The 22,879-nt window shown below is 41.2% G+C and overlaps 1 protein-coding gene across 8 annotated transcripts in view; it reads right to left on the reverse strand.

The window, feature by feature from the left end:
• Positions 1-16,744, reverse strand: part of Rabgap1l (RAB GTPase activating protein 1-like) — a 595,723-nt gene extending 578,979 nt beyond the window's left edge. For 7 of the 8 annotated variants that reach the window (XR_015635222.1, XM_087580933.1, XM_087580932.1 and 4 more), the window contains exon 1: positions 16,628-16,742. The gene's annotated coding sequence lies outside the window, so the exon portion shown is untranslated. 8 annotated transcript variants of the gene reach the window in all.
• Between the last annotated feature and the right edge of the window lie 6,135 nt (positions 16,745-22,879).

Here is a 22,879-nt window from a genome sequence, read left to right on the forward strand (position 1 = left end):
ACCTTGTCATCAGAGAAAGTAACCAGTACTCTTAACCACTGAACCATCTCTACACCTCCCAAAACATCTTTTTAACTAAAGGGGGGTGGGGGGAGGCCTGTATTTAGTTTAAACAACTATATACTTTTATTCAGTATAAGTACAAAAAAACTGACATTTACAGAATGGTGACTATTAAAATGTATTAAAGAACTAAAACTGTAAAATCCCTAGGGTGAAAAAAAAGCTTCTTCTATTGGCATGGACAACAATGTTGATGGCTGTCACAGCTAAAGCTCAAGACAACAAGGGCAAACTTAAACAGGGGCTACATTAAACTAAAAACACTTCTACCCCAACAAATAAGAGATAGCCTGCAGAATATCTGTAAACCAAATATAGGGATTGATATACAAAATATTCACAACATGCACTAACTTATGCCAAAAAAGCCAATTTAAAAATAAACAAAAACTCTAAACAGACATTTTCACAGAACATATAAAAATAAACAACAGGTATGTATAAAGTTGCTCAATATCACTAACCATTATGAAAACATAAATCAAAACCACAATGAGGTATCACCTCACCCCCATTAGGGTAGCTGTACCATCAAAACATCGTGGGTAAAGGTACAGAAGAAAATGGACCTTTGAGTACTATGAGTAGAATATAAATTGGTATAGACAATATAAAAAACAATACATAAAAATAAAAACAAAACCACCATCTACCCAGGAATCCCTGTCTTGGGTATATAATCAAGGAAAATGAAATTAGAACGTCCTAAAGAGAGCTGCATTCACGTATACATTGCGGCATTATTCTCAAAGTAGAAACAAACTAAAGGCATCTGTCAATAGATAAATAGATGAAAGTTTGGTTTGTCTTTGGCTATAAGACAGAGAAATCTATCTCAGACAGGGCACTTCTTCCCAGTAGCCAGCTTTCATGGTGTTAGAATGTACTATGGAGGCTGCAGAGCAAGAAAAAATAGTAGGGAACTCAGCTGGCAACAGACTCTATATCCCATAATATTGACCTACCAGGCAAAATTCCCACTGCAACAACAGTGGCCTGACTGATACGGGTACATAACTGATTTCTGACTGGATTTGAGGTCTAATCCATAAAAGTAAATTTCATCTCTTGTACTGAAATTCAACTCAAAAGCCCATGGCTGAGGAGGTCGCACCCTAGAGTAAAACCTGCTATTGTTATAATCCTAAACAGTCATGCTATCACATGACCTTCTTAATATTTATGTTCATGCTCATAGATATACCTACACTGCTCTTGTCCTTGGTCAGAGGAATGTCTTCTCTGCAACTACCAGCAATCAATGCAGAGATGCTGAGCTGACAAGTTTTTATGTCAACCTGACACAAAGCTACAGCCTTCCGAAAAGAGGACCCTCAACTAAGAAAACACCTCCATAAGATCTGGGTATATGTAAGCAAGTAGGGCATTTTCTTAGTGATTATGTGGGAAGGCCCAGCCTACCTCTGGGCTGGTGGTCCTGGGTTCTATAAGAAAACAGGCTGGGCAAGCCATGAGGAGCAAGCCAATAAAATAAGCACCACTCCTCCATGGCCTCTGCATTAGTCCCTGCCTCCAAGTCCCTACCTTGTCTGATTTCCTGACCTACTTGCTTTCTATGAAGAACTGTGTGCTAGCTAGTTTTATGTCAGCTTGACACAAACTATACAGTCATTTGAGAGAAGGGAACCTCAATACCTACAGTGTTCCTCCATGGCCTCTGCATCAGCTCCTCCCTCCTACTTCCTGCCCTGTTTAAGTTCCTGTCCTGACTTCATTCACTGATGAACAGTGATGGGGATCTATAAGCCAAATGAACCCTTTCCTCCCCAACTTGCTTTTACTCATGGTGTTTCATCACAGCAATAATAACTTCCATGAGCTGTTAGGGAAATATGAATAAAATAGATCCTTTCCTTCCCTAGTTACTATCGCAGTGCTTCACTTCAGCAATAGAAACCCTAACTAACCCAGATTCATAATCGGTCAAAGTGCTGAGAATAAGAAAGAGGCTGAGGGATCAGCCATAAATGGGAATGTATAACACCTCACTCTACCCCACCCCACAAAGACTTAAGAAGCAGCATAGAAGAGGAGTTAAAAAGACTGTAAATCCCAGAGGGTGAGGAAGAATGCAGTGAAATGCTGTCTTTCGAAGAAACCATGACTATCACACTCATAAACTCCAACATCTGTTGATTACCTGCACAAAATCAAACCAGCTTAAATCTAGTATTAATGGGGGTGTATTCTGCAGACCTTAACCCTTAACGAGGTGCCACCAGCAGCTGATTAGTTGCTGCAGGAGAATCTTTCTTTCTTTCTTTCCTTTTAAGGATATTAACATTGGTAGGTTTCCCATACTCCAGCTGATGACCTCATTCCCATGGCCATAATGGAAATAGTAATTGAATTTTGGGAGGAGATATAAAGTTTGGAGGGGACATATTAGAAAGGATATGAAGGAAGCAGAAAAAGGGAGATGGGGGTAAGTATGATATTTCATTGTATATATGCATGAAATTCTCAAAAATTAAGAATTATAATTTAAAAATAACTAAATGATAAAACTATTGCTAAATACATCACATATCCTGGCTGCATGACATACCGAAATTCAACTGAGCTGGAAAACTTACTCCCTACCAATGAAGGCTACTGGAGGTCAAAGTCCCTCAAAGTCTTCCCCAGCCATGAACCCTATAAATTACAGTATCAACTTGCCAGGTAAAGTATGCTCACTTTTTCAACAGCAGCATGAAAGACATGGGGATAACCAACCACTCGCTAGCCAGAGTTGAGGCCTGCTCCAAAGAAGGGAACTTATGCCTGACAACTGTAAACACCAGTCAAAATCCCATAATGAGGGATGTCATAGACCCTAGCAGATAACTTAATGCTGTATTTAGTATCTTAATCATACCATACTATTATTGCTTTAAAGATATACCATGATAGCATGACCCCAGAAAGTCTTAACTTAAAAAAAATAAAAAAAGCTTACAGTTTCAGAGACTTAGTTCATTACCATCATGACAGGGAGCATGGCAGTAAGGAGCATGGTAGCAGGCAGGCATGGTGCTGGAGAAGTAACTAAAAGCTATTCTCTCTGCAAGCCATGAGCTTTTGAAACCTCAAAGCCCACCCTCCCCCCAGCAAAACACTTCCTCCAACAAAGTCACACCTCCTACTTCTAATCCTTTCAAATAATGCAACTCCCTGGTGACTGAGCATTCAAACATATGAGCCTATTCAAACCACCACATTTAGTTATATTAACATAGCATCAAACTTCCTTCTACACATTTATGTTTATACTAAAAACAAATGCTACTCTGAGACTTGATCCGAGAAGCCTCTTCCTAGTGAACAGTGGTGAATGCATAAGCTTATAGCTGTACAAAGTGCTAAGATTACGTAAAGGTTGAGGACTTAGCCATCAACTTGACAGTTACATTTTCCCCTCTCAATCTGAAGAACATCTGGGAAGAGGGGTGTTCTAATTTGCTTTCCATTGTTGTAATAAAACAGTGACCAAAAGCAACTTCTGAAGGATATTTTATTTCACCTCACAGGTTACATTCTGTCACTGTAGTAAGTCAGAGCAGGTACTGAAGGCAGGAACTGGGAAGCAAGAGTTGAAGCAGAATACACGAATACTGTTTACTAGCTTGTTTTTCTTGCTTGCTGAGTCTGCTTTCTTACATAACCTGCCCAAAGGGTGGGACCACTCACCAGTAGGCTGGGTATTCCTATATCAATCATTAATCAAAAGAATGCCCCATAGATGTGCACACAGGACAATCTGATTAAGGAAAATCTATCAATTGAAGTTCCCTCTTCTCAGTTGAGTCTAGTTTGTGTCAAGGTGGCAAAAACTAATCAGCAAAAGGAAGTAGAACATAAAGGCAAGAAGTTGTTTCAATAACTGTCCTCTAAGAGGCTCTACCCAGCAGCTGACTGAAAACAGCTGCAGAGACCAACAAGCAAATGTTGCAAAAAGCAAACAGGAAGAACAGGAGGAAGGATTGAGGGCCCCAAGGAGATACTCCACAGAATACCAACAGAATCAACTAACCTGGACCCTTGGGGGGGCACTCTCAGAGACTGAAACACCAACCAAAGAACATACAAGGTCTGGACCTAGGCCTCCCCGCTCATATATAGCAGATGTGCAGCTCAGTCTTCAGTGGGTCCCCAATAACTGGAGGGGGCCGTGCTTAAAGCTATTTGTGGATCCTGTTACCCTAACTGGGTATATGCCAAGGTGGGGAGATATCCAGGGGGTACCTCCAATCTCTCAGTGGAGGAGGGGAGGGAGTTGGGAAGAGGAATTGTGCGAGGGGAACAGGGACACAGCGATCAGGATGTAAAGTGAATAAATAAATAAATAAACAAGAAAAAAAGAAAGAAAATCAGAATGTAGTCCTTTCAAATAAAAACAAAAGAAGCTGCTTCGAAATGATAATCTCTAAGCACAAAAGAGCCATTACATTTATGAATTCAGGGCAACCATGGATCACTACACTGGGTCTGCACATGAATGGGACTGTCAACAGTCAGCCATGGATAGAGGATCAGGGCATCCTTGGTGCTGAACCATCTGCTAGTGACAGAGTTGGGGAGACATTGTGTTCTGTTGAATATCCACTGATGACCCCAATATTCCAGTCAACTCATTCAACGGTCACACAGATGGATTTGGCTAAACTAATTGGGTCAATAACCAAGTCATAAATCTGGAAAGGAGACTGGTAGGGGGTGAGGATGATAAAAAAATGTGGGGGAGAAAAGAGAGGGTAGTGGAGATGATAATCACAAATCACAGTGTGTGGGATGTGTGTGTGTGTGTGTGTGTGTGTGTGTGTGAGAGAGAGAGAGAGAGAGAGAGAGACAGAGACAGAGACAGAGACAGAGACAGAGACAGAGAGACACAGAGACAGAGAGAGAGAGAGAGAAACTGCCCCAAGTACCAATTAAATTTAAAAAAAAATCTGAAAAAACTTTAAACACACACACCACTAAATATTAACAGGAGCCCTTTCCTCCTCAATTACTCCAACCCTGCCCCAAGCCATGCTCAGGATGCACAAGGCAGCTTTGAACCAAGTTAGTTAGTATTGCTGTCACCTCTGTCTTTGCAGACACCATCAGAATTATCCACCTAGATCTTATCAAACACAAAACCTCTGAAATGATAGCCTAGAGACTGCCAACAGCATATGGCTGGAGGTGGAGAAGGTGCCTGTAGGAAGAAGGCACCACTGATGCCTCTCATCGGTAGAAACACCTCTACTGAAGGCCCTGGGGCCCACAGTACAATAATCATTGGTGTAGATATTATCAGGAGCCAGTTTCACAAAAGAAGACTGTGAGATATTTATCAAAGATTACATGAAGCCAATCAAAGACAAACTGGAAGAAAAAAACAAACTCTTTTATGCCAGAGATTGCAGAACAAACCAAGTACATCTCTACTAATCTCAAACACAAATCCATTTAAATGGCACAGCTATTGGGCTGGGGTACCAGGAGTCAAGCTCATATGAGATTTTCTTTGAGGACTGCTTAGAAATAGAAAAATATTAACAAATTTTACAACCACTTTCAATCTATCACTCGTCATCACAAGTGGCTGCTGCTTGTCAACCCACACAAAATCAGAACTTAAGACTAATGTGACTGGTGTCATCTTCAGCTCTTCACTCTTCTGACCTTACTTATCTGAAGGAGAGGGAGTGCTGGGATTGCTTTTAAGAAAACAAAGAGTCTAACTGGAAAGATGGCTCAGTGGTTAAAAGCATTTACTGTTCTTCCAGAGGTCCTGAGTTCAATTCCCAGTTATCACATGGTAGCTAACAAGCATCTGTAATGGGATCCAATGCCCTCTTCAGGAGTGTCTGAAGACAGCTACACTGTACTCATATAAATACAAAAAGTAAATCTTAAAAAAAAAGTCATGGGGTTGTCGAACAATAAAAAATGTAATTACACACACACACACACACACACACACACACACACACACAAGAGACTGATGATGAAAAAGTCTTATAGGTCACCTAATATCCTCTTCATTGCAGAAAAGAAGGAATTCAAAATACTACAAATCATCTAATGCATGTTTGTCTGATATAGTCTTATATTTCTGTCTTCCTTTATATTTTAGTCACACATCCTCTACACAAACAGAAAATATGTCTTCTACTTCTCAGATAATAGTCATTCAAGTTTTCATCTGTTATCCTCTGGTACTATTGATTACTAATTACAACACAATGAAAGATTTCAGATATGACCTAATAAAATGAATATACCATGTCTGTTCTTTTGTAAATCTTGGCTTTTTTGATTCTCATGAACACAAATAACCAATACAGAGTTGTTGAGAATCACTATAGGATAAACTTAGAAGTAAGAAAGCTCTATATGATGATATTAGGTAAGTTGCTAGATTTCTACAAGATCACTTTCTTTCTCTTCTGCAAACTAGCAACACATAACAGCTACTACTTCACACGCTTACTTATAAGAAGGCTAAGAGTTTAGGAGCACTTACTGCTCTTGCAGAAAACCTGGGTTTGGTTCCCAGCACCCACCTGGAGGCACAACCATCTATAATTCCAGATCTGGGGGATCTGACAGCCTCTTCTGACCTCTGTTGGCACCATGCACACACATGGTATGCATACATACATGCAGGAAAAACATTCATACTCACAAAATAAATAAATCTAAGGAAAAAGATTAGATATATAATGTATATTATCTTATATAATAATTACCCTGATAAAAAGAATGCTGGCTTGTTATTTTTATATACAGAAGAACAAATAAGAAACTTTGATCTAAAATTTACTCTGTCTGAATCTCACAGCAGTACTACACCAAGAATTATGGTCCTGAACTCTTAAACTGTTTTCCACAAAAACAAAAGTGCTCTGTCTTATTTATACATTAAAGACTATTCCTCTCTCTCTGCATTGAACAGGTAATAATTTCTGCTTTCTTCCAAAGTTTTTGTTTTGTTTGCTTTGCTCTTTTAGGATATGGTCTTTCAATGTGGTCCTAGTTTGCCTTGAACTCAGATTACGTTGTTGTCCAATTCTCTTGCTTCTGCCTCCCTAGTGCTAGGTTGGAAACATCTGCTCTGACACCTATCAGTAAAGGGTGCTGTTTTTACCTTTTTCAAAGCAAAATACAAAAAATCTGAAAAACTGCTAAAGTTAAAAGAAAATAAACCTCAATAGAACAAAGCACAGAAAGGTAATGAAATTAATACTAAAAAAGAGGGGTTGGGGATTTAGCTCAGTGGTAGGGCGCTTGCCTAGGAAGCGCAAGGCCTTGGGTTCGGTCCCCAGCTCTGAAAAAAAGAAAAAAAAATTAAAAAAAGAGCAGGTAACGTATCAACAAACTCATTTCTATAAGCTATTGTTAGATTACGCTTTTATCTTTAAATGGTAAATGTATTGTTCAAAATACCAAATGCACCAGGAGAAATATGTTCATATATCAAAACGAATGATAATGTTGATAAGAAATGGACATGTCAGAACTTTAGGGGGGTGGGGGGAGGTAGGGGATGTGGACCAATCACAGGGTGGACTGGGAGGGGGATAAAATATAGAGTGTAAAAAATTAAATAAAAAAAGAAAAGAAACTAAGATGCCGAGAGTCAATGAAAACCAAGCTGTATAACTCATGCAGTCTCTTTAAAATCACTGGTTATTAGCAAATGTTCCATGACAAACTCAAGTGACAAACACAGACCCTGCAAAGGTCTGAGCGAGGTCCTCTGCATGTATCTTATGGTTGTGTAGCTTGGTGTTCTTGTGGAACTCCCAACAATGGGAGTGGGTTGTGTCTCTGAGTCTGTTCCCTGTGCTTGGGAACCTTTTCCTCCTACTGGGATGGCTTGAACAGCCGTGATCTAAGGGTTTGTGCCCAGGCTAACTATATCTTGTTAGGCCATATTCAGTAGCTATCCCTAAGAGGTGGGGGGGTGGTTTAAGGGAAATGGAGGAGTTGATCTGGAGGAAAAAGGAGGTTCAGGGAGGGACTGGGAGGGGTGGAAGGAGAGAAAACCACAATGGAGATGTAATGCATGACAGAAGAATAAAAGTTTAAAAAAAAAAAAAGCAATGTGGAAAGAAAAGAATTTATTTCATCCTAGAAATTACAGCCCATCATGGAGGGAAGTCCAGGCAGGAAATCAAAGGAAAATCCTAAAGCAGAGGCAATGGAGGAAAGTTGCTTACTGGTTTGCTCTCTCACTTACACTCAACCAGCTTTCTTATGCAACCCCAGGACTACATGCATAGGGGTTGTACTGCCCACAGTGGGCTGGGCCCTCCTATATCAATCATTAATCAAGAAAATGGCCACAGGCCAATCTCATGGCCCAGGTGACTAGCTTGTGTCTAGCTGACAATAATAACTAACCAGTATAGCAAATACATGAACTAAGATTTAAATAATATTATTAACAATATCAATTCTATTTTTCCATGAGCCTTGCTAGGAAGCTAATGTTATCCCGATTCTCCATATGGAGGTAGATTGTTTCTCATCCTTTTGGCTAAGATCAGGTGTAGTGTTAAGGTATAAAAGTGTAAAAGGTTAGAGAAAAGAAGACATTGTCTGAATCACTCTTCACTGACACCTGCTTAATGTTTCTTTCCAACCGATCAAAAGCAAAGCAAAATGCTATTCTAAGCATGATTAGTGAAAGGCAGACAAATATGACAAGGATTTAAAATGAGAGACGCTACATCCTTCCATGAGAAACGATTGATGAAGTCTGTTGACAAATAGTTGCTAAGTCACTAAATAACTCTAAACATACCTCAGCATCCATGCTGTCTGCCAATATATGAATGGGTTCTAGCCACAGTTCATTTTCATTAATTCATGAATAAAATGACAGAATACCAAGAAAAATAAAATACTTAATTACAGAGAAATAAACAGATTAACATAACACAGAGCCAAGAGTCATGGTATACACCTGCAATCCCCACACAAAAGAAGGTGAGGCAGAAGGCTAAAGTGTCTGAGGCCAGTCTGGCCTACACAGTAAGATCCTGTCAATATACTATACTGTATATAAATATATATATGCATATATTAAATGTGTGCTTGAGTGCATCTAGTAACCATTCTCAGAACCATTTACATTTTCTAAAAGTTCCTAATAGAGGGTCTCAAAATAACAAAGACATATTAAAGTAAATGATAAACACTCTACAACATGGTTTATCAAAAGTTGGGGTTTTATGTTTTTTAAACCTTAAAAGTAAAAAGCACATATCTGAATGTTTTTATAAAAATTGTGTTTGCGGGGTTGGGGATTTAGCTCAGTGGTAGAGCACTTGCCTAGCAAGCGCAAGGCCCTGGGTTCGTTTTCTCACTGTGATTTTTCAAGTGTGCTGTCTACTGTGCGGAACAGTCCACGAGACTGCTGCAACTGTCTAAAATGACATGACAAAGTAGTTAGCACATCAGAAGCTTAAATAAATGAGAAAAACAGTTTAGCAATGACACAATTCATATTTATTTTGGAACCAAGGCTCATCCCCAAAAGTCTTGTGTTTTACCAACCAAGTAGTTATTTACTATAGCAACTTCATTACCAAGATTTCCAAAATTTTCCACACACTTCAGTGCTGAGCTATCAAAGTCTCTGTGTGTGCTGTTACCTAGGCAACATTAAAGAGGACGTTTACCTTTACAGAACTGGAGGGTCAAAGAAAAAGAACCCTCCTTCAAACTGTGCAGGATTTTAGTTAGAAGCATAAGTGTGAAATCGGCAGACAGAAAAGCTCAAGAACTGCCACAGTCTTTCAGTCTGATAAACAATGGAACGTGATGCTCTTTACCTTCATTTCTAGCCACCAGTGTCCCTGAAGAACAAGGTACAGTCCAAGCAGACTTCAAAACATGCTCAATTATACTCGCTGTCAGGTAATACTGAAATCCAGGAACGCTTTTGGGGTTAAGAGTCAACTCCTCGGGTCTGAAGAGATGATTCAGTGGATAATATATTTGCTACAAAAACATGAGGTCTCTGGTACCCAAGTAAATGTCACGCGTGTAACCCCAGAGGTCAGATACAGCGGCAAGGCCACCTTGGGACAAGCTGGGCAGCCAGACTAGTACCATCAACAAGCTCTGGACTCAGGGAACCCTGCTCAGTACACATGGAGGAATGCAAAGCCACCAGGGAAAATACCCGCCATCAACCTTTGACGGCCACACACATATACCCATGCATATGAACACACGAACACACACACACACACACACACACACACACACACACACACACACCCTTACTCACTCCCCCAATCCCTTGAATCTGGATTTAGTATGAAATTTCTACCTTGCTGCCCTAAGTTCTAAAGCTAGTAGCTCAAAAACTACCTTTTTGCCTGAACCAGAACAGCCTCAAAAAATGTAAGACCCAGTCATTTAGAAACCACATTCTAGAAGATCTTTGTAAACACAATTATTTCCTGCTCTGGTATAGTCAATTTGATGCTATCTACTGAATTAAGCAAAATGAAAGAAAAACACCAAAATCTTCTTTAAAACAAAAGATTTTCTCTTTCCAACACACTAAGAATCAATAAATTCAAGGTGTTTTTTCTGTAACTTAGAATTTCTCTCTTCAACTTTAACTGTGAATATACTTACCCTCTCTTGGGGTCATGTTTTAATCAGGAGTACAGCATATAAAGCTTGTTTTATGCTAAGTACTAGATGACTCTAGATATAAAATAAAAGATAAACTGAAAAGTAGAAAGAAAACACCTAGGCCCTTAACCGTCTGAGGGTCACGGACCCTCACCTAGCTCTTTCATTACTCTTGCCTGTACACACCGTGAAGCTTCTGCTCACCATAGCTCATGGCCCAGTAAGGCCTTTCTCTCCAAACTAGTCATCTTATTTCTACAAGTGCAAGTGCTACCTATTCTTCTAAGCATAGTTAAAAAGTCCTGTCCCCCTATCCTTACAACTATGGTAATCTTTCCCACCTCTCTAATCTCTTCACCACTCATTACTTTCTGCCATGCATTATCTGTGTTCCCATATTTAATCTTCCACATTAAGTATAAAGGCTTCAAGGTCAAGGACCATGCCTCATTCATCTCTATTCAAATTGCCTAACAGAATACTGGAAAGGAATTAAATAAATGGCTTGGGTGAGAAAAGGACAGAAGCCCATTGGCTGACCAGGAAGGGTAGTGATGCATGTCTGTGATCTTAGCACTTGAGAGGTAAGTGGAGCTATGTGAAAGTCTGTCTCTATGAGGCAGACAAATAACTACCCATATGATTTTGAGCTTTAGATTTTTGTATATTCATCTGCAGGTTAGAAAAGTTTGCTCAACTAGTCTGTATATCTGTCTGTCTGTCTGTCTGTTCAATTGTTTTAGATGTTCGTGGTGGATGTTTCATGTTTTAAAAGAGACTGGTAATCTTCACTGAGTATAAAATTAATTGGAAATTTAAATCTTAACATCTTCTCATAAATTGCATGAAAAGAATATTACAGTGTTATAGCCAGTAATATGCTTTACATTTAACAACTAGCTACAGCAGAAAGCTCAAATTATACTATTTTCTGGTTGTCCCTGGTATAAATAACCCTGCTATGACCAATCAAGTCACACCATGACGATATCGCTGAACACAGAGCTAGGTAGAAAGAGATATGTGCAATTTCTGCTCCAAGTCAGCAGCCAATCAGCGCGGCCCTGAAAGATAAGGAGTATTTCACAAACTGTTATTTCAAGAGTGAGTGTGTGTGGGGTGTGTGTGTGTGTGTGTGTGTGTGTGTGTGTGTGTGTGTGTGTACACATGCAGGAGTAAGATTTCAGTATTTCATCCTGTGGAGTACAGTCAACAGTTTACTATAGTATGCAAATCTTATTCTTGGCTACAGTCTCTTTAGCACAATTTATATTTCTTTTCAAAACAGAAAGTAACAAGACACCTAACACACCTACTGATATCACTGTAAGACAAATTATGGGAAGGACGTATGTGGTTTAGAAACAGTGCAGTAAAAAAGCAAATTGTCTATTCCTAATTTTCTCCAAATTCTTAACACAAGCTTGCATCTTCCAATGGAACTTCTATTACTAAGAATTCTCCATTAGAATTAGTTGGGTTTTTTTTAACTTAATTTGCTCTTAAAGACATGTAGTGCTTGCTGAGCTTAAAATAGGCAAGGGACAGCATAGTTCACAAACTACTGTTCAGACTTCATACTCTGAGAAAAACAGGTTTTGTTTAAATACTTTTCTGACTTTTTACTTAAGCATGCTAAACTGGATATGGAGCAAAGAAGTTTCCTAAATGTATTTTTGGCTGTACTATGTCTATCACAACCACACTGCCTGTAGCCAGATTTTTCATGAGTATTTATAAAAAGTGTGTTTTCTATTTTTAAGACTATTTAGAAAATAAGGCTCAAAATTTCAAGCACACTAATAATCTTATCCCAAATCCCACTCTAAATCAACTAAAAATGTATCTACACGTTTCCTAGAAAATCCCCAAACCTATGTATTTAAAAAAAGATAACCAAAAATGAATCAGTATAAACATGAAATTGCTATATTCCAACAGTTGTGGAATCTTGTTGGCTGAATAAGCAATATAGGAAGTAAATGAAATACAAAAACAAAAATGTTGCTATAAATCTACTTAATTTCATTAACTCTTAGTAACTGTGATCCACTAATGTCTGCATACATATACCCAATTTAAATATTAACTATAAAGTCAAACCTCCAATCTACTCTTAAAAGACAGCAGTCAAATCAAAAAGTGAGTATGTCAGGCTGGAGAGGTGGCTTGGGGGTTAAGAACAATTTATTCCCAGGGCCCATGTGGTAGCTTACAACCCCCTTAACTCCAATTCCAAGGACTCCAGTACCCTCTTCTGAACTCCAAGGACACCAGGAACACATGAAGTACACAGACAGACACGTGAACAAAATACTCACACATGCAAATTAAGCAAGTCTTTTTTTATTGCCATATTATTTATTTATTTATTTATTTATTTATTTATTTTTATTAACTTGAGTATTTCTTATATACATTTCGAGTGTTATTCCCTTTCCCGGTTTCCGGGCAAAAATCTCCCTCCCCCTTCCCCCCTCCCCTTCCTTATGGGTATTCCCCTCCCAACCCTCCCCCCATTGCTTCCCTCCCCCCAACAGTCTAGTTCACTGGGGGTTCAGTCTTAGCAGGACCCAGGTAAGCAAGTCTTTTTAAATAACATTTTAATTAAGTCTTTTTAAATAAATTTTTAATGAGTATGTCTTCATTACTGGGGTTCAACTCTGTCTTTTCTGTTTCCATTTGTCATGACAAATACCATAAGACTAAAGAAATCCCTGGGTTGGTCAGGCATAATGGTGAAATCCCATCTTGAAGACCATGACTTCAGACTAAGTTACATATCCACTGGAACCCAGGATGGGCTTTACAGCAAGACCTTGTCTGAAAAAGACTGGGGGGGGGGGGGCTATGTTCAGTCTTTGTTTCCTCAAACCCTGGGCCTGAATCATTTATATAAAATAAGAGTTATGCTGTGGGTCTGGTTAATTTCAGTGTCTGATGTTTTTCTTGTGGCTCTTTTGTTTGTTCTATGTTTTGGCGATACATTTTATTAAAAAGTTTAAAATAATGTTTAAAAGATGTTATAAATATGCAAAAACTTGATTGAAACCTGCAAGATACAACAGGGGCAGGGGAAGAGGTCTGCACTGGGGCTCCCAAAGGCTACAGTACTGGTTGACTTCAATCTCCTAAAGTCCTCATCTCCGTGCAACAAGAATGGTGGCTGAAGGTTGGAGAATTGGCTCAACAGTAGAGCACATGTCGTTCTTGCAGCGGTCCCAGCACCCACATGGCAGCTCACAACCATCTTTAACTCCAACAGAGGATGTGATGCCCTCTTCTGACCTCCAGGGGCACCAGGTACACACACACACACACACACACACACACACACACACACACACACACACACAGAGTTTAATATATGGAATTTTTAAAAAGAAAATGGTAGGCTGAAACAGAGTCCCAGTCCTACACCTTCAGAGGCAGGAATTTTATATACCTAACTGCAGCTCCCTTCAGAGTCAGTATACAGAAACCTGTTAATCTCTCCCACATAATATTTGTATTTGGAACTACAGAATTTCTACTTTTCACTACTCCCCCAAACCTAAGACTTTCAGCCTCACTGCTGTATCTGAGAGTTCAAATAAGTAACAGCAATTAAACCATTTCAAGTTTCAGATAAAGCAAAGTGAAGTTTTTCAGAAGTCAAATTCAGAACTAATGAGCTGACAGAAATGAAAACCCTTGTTTCCCTTGCTTAATAATACTTTTGTAAGTCAAAGATAAAAACAGTTGGGCTTGTTCATGTCCATAATCCTAACACATAAGAGGCTGAGGCAGAAGAACGGCTTCAAGTTTAAGGTCAGCATGGGCTTTATAGTAAGTTCAGACAGTCAGAGCTACTATATAAGACTCTGTGTCAAAAAATAAGTAAATAAGGCTAGAGAGACAGCTCAGTGGCTTAGGAGCACTACATGTTCCTCCAAAGGACCTGGTTTCAATTCTAGGACCTACGTGGCTGCTAACAACTGTCTGTAACTCCAGTTCCAGAGGATCTGATGCCCTCTTCTGGCCTCCTCTGCCACCAGGCACAGAAGGGGTGCACAGACATACATGAAGATAAAACACATAAAGTTAAATAAATCTTTAAAAATAAATAAATATCCCAACAAAAGTAGTACAATCTTTCAAGTATTTTTTTAAAAACGCCCTAATGATATAAATCATGAGGGAATGATCAAACAAGCAAAAAGATCTCAGAACGACACAAACAGAACTTTCCGTCAAATGTTTAAAAAAGAAGGAAAGAAAGAAAAACGTCATAGGCCTACAGCCTCATCCTTTGCACTTGTTTGCGTATTTACCATTTTCCTCAATAGTACTGGAACTTACTACCTTATTTACAGCTGCCCAGAGCACAAATTAAGCTTTACGACACGCTCTCAGATAAGCCCTGCACAAGCACATTTATTTCTCCCCAGATGATTTAGTATATTAGAGTACATCTTGAACTAATTTAGCATGGTCATCAATCTAACTCAAAGTCTTATGCTAGCTTCCCAAGAAATACAATTTTGTAATAACATATGCTACATTAAATTCATTTAGCCTTTCTTCTTTGCAACTTCAATGGCAGTTTCATATAGAGAATGCAACCAAGATAATGATCACAGGCCAATTTCCCTTCCCAGGCAGCTTATAAACTAGTACTTTCCACGAGTAGAATCCACTGTCCAATTTGACTACAAACTTCATGTGTGTACCTCCTGATCACGATTACTGGACATACTACAGAAGTGCAGCGCGGGCCAAACGTAAACACTACTACAAGAAAAGTCTTAAGGTTCTCATGAAATTGTGCTCTCTGAATTGTGACAGTCAACTATCTACCTCTTCTCATACACAAGAAAATTTAAATGCATTAAAACCATCTAAACCTTTCAGTGACAAAAGAAAAGTAGACTTTGAAATCTGTTTCCAAACTGCACTAAGCATGTCAAGCAAACCCTTTCCCTTAAAGGTTAGCAGTTAATTTTATTTGCATAATACTATGGATTCTGAAAAACGATCGCCTAATTTCGAGTCTTTTTCTGATATAACTAACTCTGAGAAGTCCAAAGAGAATACATAAGCACCTGAACGAAACTGTCTTGAGACCACAAATGAGCTCTTCTCAGTTCAGCCCTCCTTGCTCTTGGCCACCTCCCCAATGGCCAGTGGCCCCTTTCCACATGCTGACGCACTGCCCTGCCCTGCACCGTTGGCGACCAGAGCAAAGTACCAGCTCAGTCTCAGAAACTTTGACTCAGTTATCAGGACTCGGAGGACAACACGCGCGTGGGTGTGGATGGGTGTCTGTCGGGGCCCACGCGGTCAACTTTGAAGCGGGGCATTCCTTGCAGGTAGAGATCTGCCCAAAAAACAGCCTATCCCAGACAGTAAAACCACAAGCATCGCCAGCAGGAACGGAGCAAAGTGCGCGGGGCGGAGGAAAGGGAAGAGCGAGGAAAGGACACGGGATCCAACCGACGCTTTCAAGGGGGTAAGAAAATAACCCTGTCCACACGCCCACCGGACTCCGGGTTGCTGGGACGGCGAGTCGGGCAGCAGCCACATCCCGGCCGCCGCCGGCGGGGGCGGTGGCAATGTCAGGAGGGCACAGTTGGAGGCGGTGGCCGCCTAAGCCACCACCCGCCCCAGGTGAGGGGCGCCAACCCCGCCTCCCGCCCAGCGGCCCCGCCGCGACGAGCAAGCCACAAGAAGAGCCCGGTGTCCAGGAGGCGGCCGACGGCGCTGAGTCCGCCGGATGCCTTCCGCCCTGGTGCTCCAGCATCCCGGTCCCGGGCCGGGCCTCGCACCCCGACCCTCTCTGCACCAGCCCGGTCCACCCCAAAACCCCCTGGACCGCGGCTCTCCGCCGTCAGGCCGCCCTCGGGCCCCTCGAAGGCCGCCTTCATCTCACCTCACGTCTCCGCGGCCGTGCCGGAACAACAACTCTGTCAGACGCCCGAGTCCCACCCGCCGCCCAGAGCTCTGCGGCCGGGCCCGTCCCGTTCACTCTGCCGCCGCCGAAGCCCAAGGAGGGCGGAGGGAACGGGGCGGAGGGAGCGGGCTAGGGAGGGGAGAGGACCGCACGGCAGGAAGAGGCGAGGGAGGGGGCGGACTGAGGAGGAGGCGGCGGGCGGGAGCGCGCGCGCCCGGCCCCTCTGCGCGGCGTGCGCGCTCCCGAGGGCGGAGGCGCCTTCTCTGTCCAAGGCGGCGGCGCGCGCGCGCGTCCACAGGCCCGCCGGACCCGGCTCGGCCCCCTAAAGCGCCGAGTACAAACCTGAGCAGAGGGCAGAGGGCAGAGTGCGAGCTAGAAGAGCGGAGGCGCGCGAGGCCCTCCTGCACGAGTGCTGGACCCTGCCAATCATCCCCAGCACTGACTGAGTTCTAAATCCCTTTTGAGGAGCTTCCTTCCTAACAAACCTGTTTTACATATTTCCATTCTGTGAGGCCAGTAAGTCACCTCAGGGGACTAACTTTTCCACCGGGACTCTTTGTCCTTTGAAGGTGTGTGTCTGCTCCGAGGCATTCCCCTTGATAAGTTCTTCCAGACTCTGACTACATAGGAAAGTGCTAACCCAACTGTGAAGGCAGCCCGAGTCTCACCTTTTATCCCTTTCGGGGAAATAGATTTTGCAGGAAAGATAAACTTAAGTATCTATTTTCTGCCACAAATATTGTACTGATCTTTGAACTGTGAATTTCTTCCTTTCTAGCAGCCAGAAGTGACCTCTACATTCCCTGAATCTCATAAGAACTTTTTTCTCAGGTTTATAGAACACCCTTAATCTGTGAAATAAATATTTTATTACCTACTTCACTCATTTCTGTGTCTTTCATGATGAATCCTACCTGGCTTATAGGAAAGGAAGTATTCATTCAGTAAATGTTACTGTGTGGGTTAAATGTGTCCAGAGGCTTCTTGAGTTGAAAATTCTTTTTTTTTTTTTTTTTTTTTGGTTCTTTTTTTTCGGAGCTGGGGACCGAACCCAGGGCCTTGCGCTTCCTAGGTAAGCGCTCTACCACTGAGCTAAATCCCCAGCCCCTGAAAATTCTCTTTTCTTATAATACTTCAATGGCCTGTCATTATCCCCCACCCAGATCCAAAAGCCACTCTGAGAAATGTAACATTTGTCAAAGGACCTTCAAACCCAAGTTTCTTTTCTCCTTTTTCTTAATGTTAATGCCTACAGATTCAGAGTCATAGCAAAAGTGTTCCAACTAATTTGGGTTTCCCCTCCATGTTGGGTCCTTCCCAGAAGGTATTTTTGTTAAACTCTATACCCCAAGTAGACCTCCTATTCCCAAACCTGACTCAATGAATGCTTTAAGTGTTGATGCCTAATAAAGTTATGATTTAATGAACACAAATCATCTGTTGACTTCCAAGCTTACAGAATCTCTTCATAAATCTACAAGAAGTAGATACTAAGACAGGCTCTATGAGAAAATCAGCACCCGAAAAGGCCATAGTTTTTACCCTCTGATATCTTCTAAACAGAGCGAGGTTCTTTGACTAAGGGGACTAATGAATGCTCTAAGTTCACTTTCTCCTGTTTAATCAACCCAGGAGCCCAGGCCAAAGAAGGGTGTTACTTCACAATCAGTCCTCTCACTCCAGTTAACCTAATCGAGATCATCCCTCACAGGCACACCCGGAAGCCTGTCTCCCAGATAATCCTATATCCTGTCAAACTGACAATATTAACCACTGAAGAAGGCCAGGCACATCTGTGTCTGGAGGAGAATGTAAAGGAGTCTTTCTCACTCTGGCTGCTGTGATGGGTGGATTTAGTTACCGAAGCCACCCTTCTACCGTGAAGAAAGCTACCCTGAAGGCAAAGCTGACACATTATGAAAGAGTTCAAAATGAGCCAGAAGTCTTACTATAGATTTAGTCACTTCCCTGAGTCAAGATGCTTCCTTAGTTATTTACTGTTTTAAAAATGAATTTAGCTTTTTATTATTTGCAGTCAAGTGTAAATTTTTCAATACATATTATGGAAAGAAGAGTCATGTATCAGATGACCCTTCCAAGGATAGTTTTTCAATGAAATGATAGATACCATATTTGATAAGATTTTAGAAAGTCCTCAAACAAGTCAACTTGTTTACTCCCAGAATCCCTCTCAGACTAGGTTATTTATGTAATGTCTGAGAACTTGTCACTGCATTAAAAAAAAATAAATTTAAATTTAGTGCGTTATTTAAATCAGTTCGCCCTAATAAAAACACTTCATGACTCTAATCAGTAACCATGTATTATGTGTTTAACAAGTGGGGGGGGGTTATATTTTTGTTTTGTCGTATTCGTATGAGTGTGTGTGTGTGTGTGTGTGTGTGTGTGTGTGTGCCTGTGTGTGTGTGTCATACTCAGGTACACACTAAACAAACCCAAAGAGGATGCTGGGTATCTTCTACCATTCTCTATCTTACTCTCTTTAGACAGAGTCTCTCACTGAACCTACAGCTCCCCAGTTTAACTAGGCTGTCAGCCAGCAAGCTCTAACAGACTTCCTGTCTTCATGTCTAACCAGCACTGGGGTTGTAGGCATGCATGGCCTCGCCTGGACATTTTTTACACGGGTGTTGGGGATCTGAACTTAGGTTTCCATGTTTGCATAGCAAATGTTCTTACCCACTGAGCCACTCCCTAGCCACTATTCAGAGTTCAGAGTTGTTTTGTTGTTGTTTTTCTGACAGTGGAAAGGTTAGAAAAATAACCCAGCTACCCAGGCTGTGGTGGTGCATGCCTTTAAGCACTTGGAGGCAGAGGCAGAGGAGGCCCAGAGTTCAAGGCCAGTCTGGTCTACTGAGTTCCAGGACAGCCAGGAATACAAGAGAATCTCTCTCTCTCTCTCTCTCTCTCTCTCTCTCTCTCTCTCTCTCTCTCTCTCTCACACACACACACACACACACACACACACACACACACACACACATACACACGAGAGAGAGAGAGAGAGAGAGAGAGAGAGAGAGAGAAAGAGAGAGAGAGAGAGAGAGAGAGAGAGAGAGAGAGAGAGAGCGCATTGGCTACAGGGGAGAGGTGGCAGGAAGATCACAAGTTCATGACTAGCCTGGGATACAAAGTGACTTCCAGGACACCTTGGCCTACTATGTGAGAATCTGTCTCAAAAAAGGAAGAAAGGAAAGGAGGGAGGGAGAAAGAGAGATGAGGGAGGGAATGAGGGAGGGAGGGAGGGAGAGGAGAGGGAGGGAAGGAGGGAGGGAGAGAAAATGAGGAGGAAGACAATACCACCACTATAATAATGACAACCTGACTCGGTCAAGCAACATGTTCATGGAACTCAGAAAGTGTTCTCCTTCAGGAGAGTCAGGCAGAGTGTGAACATTTCTTGAAGACTATCTGACTTAGTATTTCTGTAACTTAATAAATAAAGATGATAGCTACCAATGCCTGATAGAGATGTCTGAAATTCATCTCACTATCAGACTGCTTTTCCCTGCCTGCCAGCTTTAGTGAATAACAGAATCATCCTGGAAGGAAGGGGGTCTGAGGGAGTTATGTCTACTCAGTCACTAAGAGATGACCAATCTCTGAGATAGTGCCTGGGGCTTCTTTTGTATCATAAAATGTTTCAGTATATAAAAGTAGAGAAATAGTGTAAGTCCTATGGTTCCCATTAACTTGAACAATCACCAAAATATGCCTAATCTCCCTACCCCCATCCCACACACAAATTTCACTCACAAACACTTCCGTGTCTAGCCCTAAAAGCTAAGGGATCTTTTATTGCCATCAATAAAACCTACAATTTACAGGCTAGATAAGCAAGTTCCTTTAAAAAAAAAGTTATATAAAGATAAGTAGGAAGGAGGAGATGTTAGGTTTGCTTAGATATTGATTTTGCTTTTTCTATTCTTTTCATTTCTTTTAGAAGTTTTATAAAGTATAATTGTCATAGGATTAGCTGTACAGTTTTGAAATGTAAAGCTGAACATGTTTTGACATATATACTTATCTAAGAACATCACCACAATCAAGACAGCAAGCATAGCTACCATCCCAAAGAGGTATATTCCATACCTGTATATTTGGCATCTGGAGTTCAAGGCTAGACGGGCAAATGATACAAGAAATTCAAGATCATCTTCAGCTACAGAGAGAATTTGAAGTCACCCTGGGATGAAACCCTACCTCAAAAATATATAATTTTCCATAAATGGAGTTATACAACATATTTATGTTGCTTTTTCTACTCGTGACTATTGTGTTTACTGTAATTTAAAAATTCATCCATGATATTCTTATGTATTTTCATTTAGTCTCTCATTCTCACAGCATGTGTTTAATTCTTTGTGTTAGCCACTGGGCTTTAGTACACATTTAAATTCAGTTCCGTGGCATGTTCCTCTTCTGGTTTCTCTTATCTGGGATGTGGAAATAGCACCCCCCCCTTTTTTTTTCAAGTTTGGCAAAGTATTGTTTCAACTTTTAAAGGACCTGGCATTCATATATCTTTGGAAAAAGTACAGGGTCTTCTCCTGCCAGTCAAGTTTAACATATTTATCTGAATTAGATTAATTTTTAACAGTATAAAGAAATTCTATTGAAAAGAAATCTTTTTTAACAAAATGAATATAATTAGATAAAACAAAACCATCACATTAAAGTTGGATGAGGTAAACCATCAGCAGAAAAAGAGCCCCAAGAGAAGGAACAAGAAATCAGAGATTCACTTGTTCACATACTCAGGAGTCCCATAAAAATATGGAGCTGAAAACTCTAATATGTACACAGAGGACCTTTGCGTGCCTGTCTGGGCCCTGTGCCTGTTGCTTCGCTGTGTGTAAGCTCGTGTGAGCTCTTTTCCGTTGGGCCTTGTTCTTCTCCCCTCTGACTCTTACACTCTTTCAAGCCTCCTCTTCCACAGGGTTCCCAGAGCTCTGAGGGGAGGGATTTGATGGAGATCTTCAATGTAGACCTCTGTGTTCCAAGTTCTCCTTCTCTGTATAATGTCTGGGTGTAGCCTCTGTATTTGTTCCCACCTGCTGCAGGAGGAAGCTTCTCTGATGATGGCTGAGCAGGGCACCGATCACTGAGCAGAGCAGAATATCAGTAGGAGTCGTTTTATCATGACTTTGTTTTTCTTTTAAGACTAGTATCATTCAGCTTACCCTAGGTCTCTGAGCTATCTAGTCCCAGGTTCTTGGTCACCTAAGTAGTGTTGGGTTGGGGTTTTATCTTGTGGAGTGGGCCTTAAAACAAATCAGAGATTGGTCGGTCACTCCCACAAGCTTAGTGCCACCATCTCAGGACTTCATTTGCTCTCTACAGTCCCCTTTCTAGATTCATGCCCTATACCAAAACACACACAGATACACGCACACACAGATACACACACAGACAGACACACAGAGACACACATACACACACACAGATACACACACACATGCACACACACGTTAAAAAATTAAAACTAGAATCCATATATGGAAAAAAGCATTCAGTAGTTATCTTTTAAGTCTGGGTTACTTCACTTAGTGATTTACAGTTTTGTGTACTTTGCTGTGTGTGTCTGTGTGTCTGTCTGTCTGTCTGTTGGTCGGTCGGTCTGTCTGTCTGGATCTGGGTCTGTGTCTGTGTCTGTGTCCGGGTCCGTGTGCTCACATGTAACCCATTTCAACCATTCATCCATCAATGGATATCTCTACTCCTTGGCTAGCATGAGCAGCACACAGCATGGATGGACAGCATCTCTGTGGTATGACTTAGAATCCTTTGGGAAACTGCCCAGGAGTGACGTAGCTGGGTCACATGGCAGTTTTAATTTTAGTTTTCTAAGAAACCTCCATACTGATTTCCATAACGTCTGCATCAGTTTACACTCCCACCAGCACTGAGTAAGGAGGAGCTCTCTGTCTTCATTACAGGGAGAAGCTGTATAATCAGAGAGGTAGCCTGCGTCTGTGTGGATGTGGTGTGATGTGGTGCGAGCCATCTCAGCAGGGTAATTTCCTCCCTGGTGGTTTCCCTACATCAGTTTGTCCAAGCACAGCTTTGGCAGTAAAATCCAAAATCCTTTGAAGTGTTTGCAACAGACCTAGTAAATTCTAGGGTTATGACATTTAAATACGTGTGTGTGCGTGCGTGCGCACGTATACATATCTTCCTTAAATATGTATGTTTTAAAGAAAAGTAACT

Source organism: Rattus norvegicus, chromosome 13, assembly GCF_021556685.1.
Source record: "Rattus norvegicus strain SHRSP/BbbUtx chromosome 13, alternate assembly SHRSP_T2T, whole genome shotgun sequence".
Lineage (NCBI taxonomy): Eukaryota > Metazoa > Chordata > Mammalia > Rodentia > Muridae > Rattus > Rattus norvegicus.